An 11500-nucleotide genomic window follows, 5' to 3' on the forward strand; every position below is an offset into this window, starting at 1 on the left:
CATCGGCAGGCGGACTCTCAACCACTGCGCCACCAGGGGAGCCCCTCCCTAAGCATTCTTAATTCCCTGGACCAAGCCTTCTCACATTGCTGCATATTTGCATTTGCTACCTTAATCACCTTTTCCCTGTTCCTTTTTTCTGAGTAAGCCTCTCACCCTTTAAACTCCTCCTAAGCTTTTCCAGGATTCCCTCCCTGACTCCTTCTATCCTCCCCAGAGGTGACATTTGATGTCCCTTGGTATTTTCATGGTTCCACAGTACTGTCATTGCTGAGCCCCTTGTGGCAAAGACTGGGCCTCTCAGACCTGTGTCCAAAGCACTTAATACATTGCCTAGTGTTGAGGAGGAAAAACTTTTCCTCTATCCTCTTAGGTTCAGTAGTTGGAGGTCTGCAAATTAAAGTGACAAAAGACAGATTCGCAAGAGGGGGGAAAAACAGATTTAATTAAGTACCTATGCTCAGGAGTTCAGAAAAAAATGTGACCCAAGGAGGTGGTTACAATTTTTATATATCCCCTTAATAGTAGATGGGGAGGGGCAGAGGAGTACTTCTGGGAGAACAAATGACTTTTAGGAAAGACAAATGGGCACTTAAGAGAACAGATGGGAGCTATGATAGTTTTATGACAATATCTGTTTGAAGTGACTTCTTATCCAAATGCTGACTTGTGTTTACTTCTCCTCTTCATTGATAAGAGTCAATTGTCCCTGGTTGTGAAACTCCTGGGAGGATATTTATGAGTGTTGAATTATTTGGGGAGGCTTTGCTTTTAGGAAGATAAGGGGAAGGCTAGAAAAAGTCTCTTCCTGCAGCTGTTGAATCTTGAATATCTTCCGTTCAAAATAACCCTTATGTCACTGTGGCATATTCTGAACCCTTTCATTGGCACATGGTAGATGCTCCAAAAACATTTGATGAGCAAATTAAGTATTCCAAACTTGCTCCTTTTCCAGTGTTCTCCTTCTCAGTAAAAGGCATGGCCATCACTGGCTAGTTTGCCCAAGCCCTAAACCTAGAATTCAGCCTTGATTTGTCTCTTGTACCACATCCAATTCAGTAGCTGTTCTTGTCAGTTCTGCCTCCAAGATATACCATGAACCTATCCACTCCTTCATCTCCAGTACCATCCCTTCCTCTCAGGAGCCATCATCTTTTGCCTGGACAACTGCAAGAGCCTCTTCATGTGTCTCTCCCGACTTCCACACTAGTCTCTGCATAATCCCCACCCACACAGAAATCAGAGCGACCTTTGTAAAAGGCAAATCTGCATATGTCTATTTTAGCCCCAGATACTCCCAGAAAATAGAGTCTGTGGGAAAGCTCACGTGGTCCTATGGCATTAGGATGTGCAATCCCAGGAAACTGGAGTGAGGGACGAAGGAAGTGAGGCAGAAAAGGGTGGCAAGCCAATGGAGCGTGTATTACAGATTTAGTATCAAGTGAAACTGATTGCTCGGGCTGATGGGCTGGCTTCCAAGAAGCCATGTAAGGATTGCATCTCAAGACAGTCTGTCCAAGGGGAGAAAGGTGGAGGAATATACCAACTTCTGTCTCCTGTGGGTCAAAAGACATCAACTCCACATAAGACATCAACTCCCTGCACTTAGGGGTATACATGCCTCCTTGTGAAGGGGGAAAATCCCAAGGGGAGGTGAGAGGCACATGGAGGAGATAGGAGGTGAGGTGTTGTTGGATTCTGTCTATTTGAAGTTAATCACAAGCTCATACAGAGCTGGTCACCATTGTACCAGGGCAGACAACCTTGCCAAAGGCACCGTCAGCAGGTGAGGCTGAGAAGATCTTAAGTGATGTCTGAGAGGCAAAAAGAAGTCCCCTCTTCAGAGAGCCCTTCAGTGATCACCTACCTCTACCCAGTCACTCTCTACCAGCTCACTTGGCTTTATTTCCCCATACACTAATCTCCATCCATAATGACCCCAGTCACTCCTTCACTTCCTACTGTCTTTCTCCCTTGACTAGAATGGAAATGCCATGTAGGCCTAGAGCTGGGAGTTCTGAATGCTGGACTCAGGAAGAAAATGTATGTTCTTATCTCACCTCACGACCAGGCTTCCTGAGGCTTCCAGGTATTGATTGGTGAATCCGTCATTGGAGATAAAAAGAGAGAGCTAGAAGAGATCTGCCCCCTCCCCCCAGTCCATGATGGTACCTTTATTTCCATTAATCATAGTAATTCCTGAATTTGGTTACTCCTCCTCCCCATTTAAAATCCTGTGGCAGTTTCCCATTGTCTCCAGGATCAGTTCCCAAACCCCCCAGGATCTTATAGAAGACTCTTCTTGATCTGAGCTCTGGCGACCTAGTCTCTGAGCAATTCATCTCCCTGCTTTCTCCCCGCCTCCCTGCCCCCGCCCTGTTCTTTCACAGAACCGCTGAAGACGGATGAGCGGGTCGGACACAGCGCCATTGTGGAGGGCGCCATTGCCGTCTTGTGAGCGGTGTCCTCTAGAGCTCAGAGTGCACAGCCTGAACCAGGCAGCCCTGCCCTACCCTTGTCAGCAGCTCTCCAAAACACCCTGCTCACTTTCGTCCCCAGGGACCTTATGCTTTCTGCTCTCTCTGCCCGGAAGGCAGAGTTGACAATGTCTGCCTACCTAAAACCCATCACCTCCTCCAGGAAGCCTTTTCCCCTCCTCTGTGCCCTCATAGCTTTCTATGGTATTCTAATCACAATACCCACCCCACTGTCCTATAACTGAGTTGACCGGGTCCTGTCGTCCTCTAGTGTGGTAGATTGGATCAGAAATGGCCACAACACATGGTCAATGCATACAACGGAATATTATTCAGCCTGAAAAAGGAAGGGAATTCTGACACGTGCTACAACATGGATGAACCTTGAGGACGTTGTGCTAAGTGAAATAAGTCAGTCACAAAAGGACAAATACTGTGTGGTTCCAATTGTCCGAGGTACCTAGTGGAGTCAAATTCATAGAAACAGAAAGTCGAATGGTGGTTGCCAGGGCCTGAGGGGAAGAGGAATGGGGAGTTAGTGTTTAACTGGCATAGAATTTCAGTTTTGCAACATGAAAGGAGTTCTGGAGATTGGTTGTACAACAATGTGAATGTAATTAATGCCATTAAACTATACACTTAAAAATGGTTAAGGTAATAAATTTTATGTTTTGTGTATTTTACCACAATTAAAAAACTTTAAAAGGGGCTACAACAATACGTTGTATGCCCATATGTTCTGGTCAATCCACCACCACATGACAGAGTCTCTCTCTATTCCCTTTGAGCCTGGGAAGGCCCTCGTTAACTGCCATGGTAACATAGAATGTGGAAGAGGTGCTGCTACGTGGCTTTAAGAGGCTGGGTCATCAAAGAGAACACAGCTTCTGCCTGGCTTTCTTGGGAAAGGGGCTTTGGGATTCCGGAGCTACCATGTAGGAAGTCTGGCTACCTGGAGGCCACCATGCCAGAGGGGCCACAAAGAGAGACCACAGAAGATAGAGAGATGCCCAAGAAGCAACAGCTGACTCAGCCCACAGCTGTGTGAGTCTCCCCAGTGTCAATTGCCAGATTTTGAATGAACCTAGGATGGGTCCAACCCCCAGCTTTTCAGGTGCCCCTGCCAATGAGTAGAGCAGATATGAGCTGTCTCCTCTGAGCCCTACCCATGTTACAGAGCAAAAGAAATATTTTTTAGGATGACAAATGTGTCCCAGCTTGCCTGGGTCTTTCCTGAGTTTAGCACTGAAGGTCTTGCATCCCAGGAATCCCCTCAGTCCTGGGCAAACCAAGATGGTTGGTGTTAATGGGCTGAGTTGTGTCCCCCCAGATTCATCTGTTGAAGTCCTAACCCCAGGACCTCAGAATGTGACTGTATTTGACAACAGGGTCTTTAAAAATATGATTGAGGTAAAATGAGATCGTTAGGGTGGACCCTAATCCATTCTGACTGGTATCCTTCTAAGAAGAGGAGATTAGGACACAACACACAGACTGAGGGGTGACTATGTGGGGACGCAGTGAGAGGACAGCCATCTGCAAGACAAGGAGAGAGGTTGAGAAGAAACCAAGCTTGCTGACACGTTGATTTCAGACTTATCTCCAGAACTGTGAAGAAATAAATTTCTGTTGCTTAAGCCACCTGGCCTGTGATATTTGTTATGGCAGCCGGAGCAAACTAGTATAGTTGGTCATTGTTGTGGACTAAATGTTTGAGTCTCCCCACCCCAATTCATATGTGGAAGCCACAACCACCCAATGTGATGGTATTTTGAGGTGGGGCCTTTGGGAGGTAATTAGGTTTAGATGGGGTCATGAGGGTGGGGCCCTTATGATGAGATTAGTCCCCTTATAAGAAGATGAAGAGGGTGAGATCTCTTTTTCCGAACACACACAGAAGAAAAGCCATGTGAGGACACAGTGCAAGCCAGTAAGAGGGTCCTCATCAGGAACCAAATCTACTGGCACTTTGATCTTGAACTTCCAGTTTCTAGAACTATGAGAAAGAAATTTCTGTTGTTTAAGCCTCCCAGTGTATGGTATTCGTTAGGGCAGCCTGAGCTGACTAAGACAGTCACCCTGGCTGTTATTACATTGAAGCCCTAAGTTTTGGGGTGGCTTCTTATGTAACAGCCAATAACCGGGCCACCCTGATGATGAACTCCTTGAGGGGAGGGGTCACGTTTTCCATTAGTATATTCCCAGTTCTTCACTTCATGCATAAATATTCTTTTTTTTAAATTTTCAAACATCAGAAGGACTGGCTGAACAACTGAATACATTGGGGTGGGGGACAGTAACTGTCCCAGATGGGCAGCATCTTAGGTGGATTATGTAACTGGGTTTGAGAATGTCTGAGTACATAAAGCTATGTGACAAGTCGATTGCCTTTAGCAGGTCAACCCCATCCTTTTCCTTCTGGCAAGCACAGGCAATGTGATTGCTTCTACCTCTGCAATTGCTCAGTGGCCCAAATGTAGTTACCAATCAGACCTTTTGCTTATTTCATCTCCCACCCGGCAGGGGCTATCGGAACATATAAAAATCATCCTGGCTTACATCTGCTTCCCCAGTCATCACTGGCTGGGATTTTGGACCATTATCTGTCTGTAATGATGTCTCTCTTCTCTCAATAGTGTCCAGATTTATTGAATTGGAAAGTCTTGGATCCTTCTGGCTAAGGATGAACCTCCCAGGTTTACGACTCCTCACCTAGGTCTCAATTCAGAGTCACCAACAGCTGCTCAGCACACGCTATTTAGGCTGCAGGTGTAGTTCACTAGTAAAATAAACACCTGATTCACATATGCAAGCGATCCAGAATATTATCCAGATGTTGGGACAAATACAATGGTATCATCTGTGGGAAAAACACATTCGCTGCCGCAAGGGGCAGAGGCCCTGGACAGAGTTGATGTGCAGCCTGGAGTGTGACGTGCTGGGGTGGTGCATGCCAAAAGGCCACACCAGTGGATCCCACCCTCGAGCTGCAGCCCGATTCTGTCATTGCTGCAAGATTGTTGATTTAGGGATAAACAATCTAGACTAAAAGAAAAAATAATCGCACAGCTCTCTGCCCAGTTTGGAGCTGGACTCTGTTTGTGGTCTCAGGAGGTTGATCGTCAGTAGAACTGTCTTGGTTCCAGCAGACAGGCCATGGGACACTGAGTCCCCTCACTTCTAGGCTATCTGCTTCCAGCCTATGCATGACTACCTGAGTGGAGGGCAGCAGTGTAGGGGTGGGGATGATGACAAGGATAAGAGGGGTTATCTGGGACTTGCCCAGCTCCTGACTCACCAGCGTTGTGTCAAAGCCCCCAGTCTCCCAGCTTGGGAGGGAAGAGGCAGCAGCTGAGAAACAGAAGGTAATTTTTAAGTTCTAAATATTTTTATTGAAGTATAGACAAGCAGAAAAGTACATAAATTATAAATGTACACATCGATACATTTTCTCAAACCAAACACACTCACATAACCAATACCCAGATCAAGAAACGAAGTGTGACCTGAAACATCCCAGAAGGCCCCTTTATGCTCTCCACTCGTTATCCCCATTCCTGAGGGTGGCCCCTATCCTAACATCTAACAGTACCAATAAGTTTCGTCTGTTTGGGGGGAACTTATATAATTTAAATCATCAATATATACCCTTTTTGGGGTCTGGTTTCTATGGCTCGACATCTTATCTGTGAAATTCATCAGTGTGTTGTGTGAAGTTATAGCCCGTTCATTCTCATGGCTGTGTAGTATTCCCTTGTGTGAATACATCACAATTTATTTATCCACCCCACTGTTGATGGGCATCTGGATAATTCCTAGTTGTGACTATTATGGAAAGTGCTGCTATGAACATTATAGTACTTATCTTTTGGTAATATGTGTAAACATTTCTGTTGGATGGAGAGCTAGGAGCAGAGTTCCTAGATCAGAGGATATGGGTCAGTAGGTTGTAGCTGTCCTAATTCATTCAGGAGAAGTTTGGTTGAAAGAAGTGGAAGCACGGACGCTCATTATTTTGGTGTGTTGCCATTCCAGGGCTAGTCTGAGAAAATTCCAGGAGGAGAAATTGTGGTCTTTCCCCCTTTGCTTTACTTCGTGTGCTTTCTCCTGAGCACATACCCAGGCATGCACACGTGACCTCCGTTCTCACAAGATGGGTTGGAAAGAGAAGCCTTCTTCTTGAGGTGCTTTGTGGGAATGTCACAAAGACCCCTTGACCCAAAAATGTCCCCCATTGGCCTGATGTCGATGTCTGAATTTCCTTGGTAAAACATATAAATGGAAGACAAATAGTTGTGGAAAAGGCAATGTTCTAACCTGAAAAACCAAAGCCAACACTGAGCCAATAAGCCAGGAGGATGCAGGCTGGGGTAATCACGAGGCCAACATGGCATTGGACATGCGATTTGTGAGGGGGTCCGCGTCAGAGTCAGAATTTGTGGGTAGGGCTTCCCTGGTGGCGCAGTGGTTGAGGGTCCGCCTAACGATGCAGGGGACGTGGGTTCGTGCCCCGGTCCGGGAGGATCCCACATGCCGCGGAGCGACTGGGCCTGTGAGCCATGGGTGCTGGGCCTGTGCGTCCGGAGCCTGTGCTCCGCAACGGGGGAGGCCACGGCAGTGAGAGGCCCACGTACCGCAATTTAAAAAAAAAATCAGAATTTGTGGGTAAATCTGAGATGAACCCTGGTCCACAATGAAATTCCTTGGGAAGTGTTTAAAAATCCTACAGTGCAGGCCACCCCCAGACCAATCAAAAGACACTCTGGGGGAGAGTCCCAGGCAGCAGTACTTTCTGAAAGCTCCTCTGGTGGTTCCAGTGTGCAGCCCAGATGTGATTTTGCTCCCCAGGATAATTGTTGACCACTTCCGCCAGAGGACATTTGGCAATGTCTGGAGACATATTTTGGTTGTCACAACTGGGGGCGGGTGCTACTGGTATTTATTGGGTAGAGGCCAGGGATGCTGCTAGACATCCTCCAGTGCACAGAACAGCCCCCCACAGCAAAGAATTATCCAGCCCCAAGTGGTGATCATGCCTAAGTTGAGAAACCCTACTCTGGGCAAATTCTCATGGATGATCTCTGTAAAAGTCGGAGGCTTTGTCCCAGCAGACTCTCTTGATCAGGATGATGAATGATAATTTTGAGCAAAGGAAATTTCCCCTCTCTCCTGCCTGCTGGAGACTGACAGTGATATCTCCTTCATCTCTTCACCTCCCCAAAGAAGTAACCTGCATGAAAGGAACCAGAAGAAATGAGATGGAAAAATTTACTTCCTTGAAACGAACACGACTTCGTAAATCAACTGTAGTTCAATTAAAAAAAAAAAGAAAAAGAAAGTTTCCATAGCCTCAAAAAAAATTGAATGTAAATCAACCTCATAAAATAGTAACATTATGTAAATTATGAATATTATGCATAAACAATATTAAAAACAAATAAACATTATTTCAGTCAAAATTAAAAAAAGGAAATTCACTTCGCTACCTATGTCGATGTCCAACCTGTGTCAGAACCTTGGAATAGAAACTGGGTGACATGCCGTTGCCCTCATCCCTGAGTTGGGGTCAGGTCCCACAGCATGGAAAATTACGCATAATCCCCTCGAATAAAGATCTCCTTTCATATAAAATTTGAAAAACATTTTTTTTCTCACTGTATCATAGGGCTCATTTATGACCTGCTGTTGGACTTTTGTGTGATTGTTTCCTAGATAGAGAGACAGTGAAGAAAGTCTACACACAGCATAATGAAATGCCTTGAAAGTGATCTGGACTGTCCCGGACAGCCTGACACCTCTGCCCCAGAATTTTATAGCACACACTCTCTGAATCACTCACCTGATTGAGATGTGGCTTATAATAACATTTAAATGTGTCACATGTTTATATTTTACACCCCAAGGAGAATGTTCCTTAAGAGTAGGGATTCTGCCTCCCCCATATTTTAGGAGCTCGGGAAATGATGGTAGAAGGAAAGAGAAAGACATGGAGAGAAGGAGGAAGAAAGGAAGGGAAGGAGGGAAAGGGGAAGGGAGGGAAGGAAGGAAGGAGAGAAGGGAGAGAAGGAGGCTTGATGTGGGCCCTGATATATCAGAATCATGTAACTACAGTGATGTATTGACATTCTACAAGGTGTCTGAACGTCCAGGAAACACAGGATACATTTATTATCAAGCAGTATGTTAGCTACATTTTCAAATGTTTCTAGACTTTATGGACACTCTGGAGTGTATTTATTTATAAATGACAAATGTGTATTTATAAATACACTCTTTTCTCTGTGTTTCCAGACATTTTAGGCTTTCTGTAATATAGTGATTGTCATATATTTAATATATTATGTATAACTTTTTTTCATATTAACTATTGGACCCACTGCTTTAAATTTAGAGGTACTTCACCTTAGGAGATTTCTGAAGTTGGAAAAAAATGTACAGAGCGTATTATTTGAAATAGAAACTGACATTATTATTTAAATATACATTTATCCTGGAGGTTCTTGATTTTTTTGGATACTCTGTGTCAAAGAATTAGAAAAAAATCCACTCCAGTTATTTGAGTAATCAGTGGTGATGTCAAGGTTTGGGTGGTGTTTGTCTTAAGGAGACCACCTGCTGAAACAGATCTTCCAGGGACCCCTGCATTGGAGCTTCCTGGGGAGGCTTATTAAAAGAGCATGTTTCTGGGCCCTACTCCAGACTGGCTAAAGCAGAGCCTTAGAATCTTCATTTTTAGCAAGCTTCCCTGGTGATCCTTTTGCACCCAAGAGTCATTGTGTAAAAAGCAACAGATTTTACAAGTCCCCAATGGCACACATGATATGTGCAGATGCGTGGTGAGTAGCAAACTCAATAAGACCCCTTGTAACTAAGGCCAGTAAAAAAAGCCTAGTGGAGAGAGGTGCCATGGGCACTGTCAACAGCTGGCTCAGAGCCAGGAGCATCCTTTTGGAGCTGCTTTTACGAGAAGGGGGAGTCTGCAGTTTGGTTCCTGGAGGAATTGCCTTGTAATAATAATAATAGCAGTAACAACAACAATAATCAAAGAGCTAGCAGCCATTGAGTGCCTACTAAATGTTAAATGATGTACTAAGCATATTACACATACATGTATTTCATCCTCCCAGTGCTTCTAAAAGGTAGGTACAGTTATTATCTCCGTTTTACAGATGAGAAAAATGAGGCCCAGAAAGCCATTTAGCTCACCTAAGATCACACAGCCAGAAAGCAGAGCTGGCCTTCACATTCTGGCAGACCAGACTCAAAGCCCACCTGTGTGACCACCGAGCCTTGCACTAGACAATACTTGTTCTTCTGAGCCAAGTGAAGAGCAGAATTTGGATTTATTAACACAGTAATTGAAAGGCTTTGCTTAGAGTGCTCCATTTATAAATAAGTAAGCGGAAATAATTGGGCTTCTACATATGCCAGGCGCTGTTTTAAGCCCTGGATATATAGAAATGAACAAAGCAGCGTGTCTCTGACCTCAAGTTGTTCACAGTCCTTAAGGAGAAAGGCAGGAAGCACATCACCACATGCATCCATGTGAACCTGCAGCTCCCGTTCGTGCTGCTCTGAGCAGGTGTGAAGCACAGAGTCTTTTCTGGATGAGGAAGGCTGAGAGTTTAGACAAGGCATGGCGAGAATGGCTTGTCTCTGCTCCCTGATGTCTGGGCTTCACCTGGGATGGCTTGAAGCCTGGGGCTGCAGACATCTGGAGATGACTCATCCAGTTGGAGCCTGGGCTGGGATGCCTTGAAGGCTGGGCTCAGCAGGGTCTGTTAACCGAGGCCCCCACGTGTGGCCTCTCCATGTGGCTCGGGCTCAACAGATCAGGGCAGCTCAATTCCAAGAGGGAGCATTCCAAAGAGGGCCATCAAAGAGTGAATGTTTCAGGAGAACTAAACACAAGCTGTGTTGCCTTTTTGACCCAGAGTTGGAAATTACCCAGTCTTACATTCACCTAGTCCATTGGTCTAGACAGTCATCAGCCTATCCAGACTCAAGGGGAGGGGGGCCATAGATGTCACTCCTCAATGAGTTGCATTCCATGAGTAGTCATAGTTTAAAGGGGGAGTTTATTAACCAAGGGGAAGGACTCTTTAACTCCGGACATTTATTTGCTATAGTTGCTGGAAGAGAGGGGTTTGTTTGTCTATTCGTTTTTTAGTGTCTCCATGTCATACCCATCAGCCACTTTCAACTGTCCAATAGATTTGACTGGTAGAGGAAAACATCTGAGGGCTTGTGTCACTTCTTCAGGTGAATCAGAATTCTGGAGGTGAGACCCAGCAATGGGTGTTTTAACAAGGCCTCCAGGTAATTTTTATGTGAGCTAAAGTTTGAGAAACACATTATGCTCTACAGCATAGAACTCCAGAAAGGCTGAAGAATTGAAGATCCCATGCTCCGTCGTGAGACCCCCACCTCTTTTCTCTCTGTATCCCACTCCAAGAGTGCTGCCCTCCAGGCTTACGTTTCTCCACTCTTTTTCCCACTCTTTACTACCTTTGCCTTAAGGGTGGAAAATGAAAAGATTCTTTCTCAGGAAACCGAGTGATCCTAGAGCAAAGTTCTTTAGTAAAACCAATGAAACAGCTCGTTTTTTTGCCAGGTTTCCCTTCAGTGAAGGCTACCAGTTGACAAGGGTTACCCTCACACACACAACCTCCAATCAGCTTAGCTCTGTTAAATATGATAGACAGCCAAAGGTCAGCAGACATTTGGAGAAAGCCATCACACAAAAGACAGAGATCAAACAAGTAAATTCACGAAATGAAGGGACCTAGAGAAAATTCAGGGGACAGAGAAAGCGTCAACAATAACAGCAAAGAAAAAATCCAATAATAATCAATGCTCCTAAATTTGTAAGAGAAGACACTGAATTTGTGAATCAAGAACGTGACATGATAAAGCAGAACAAATGGAAGATAAGTACAAATTCTTGGAAGTTAAAATAGGGTGTTGGGCTTCCCTGGTGGCGCAGTGCTTGAGAGTCCGCCTGCCGATGCAGGAGACGCGGG

This window comes from Lipotes vexillifer, unplaced genomic scaffold (assembly GCF_000442215.2).
Source record: "Lipotes vexillifer unplaced genomic scaffold, Lipotes_vexillifer_v1.1 scaffold15, whole genome shotgun sequence".
NCBI lineage: Eukaryota > Metazoa > Chordata > Mammalia > Artiodactyla > Lipotidae > Lipotes > Lipotes vexillifer.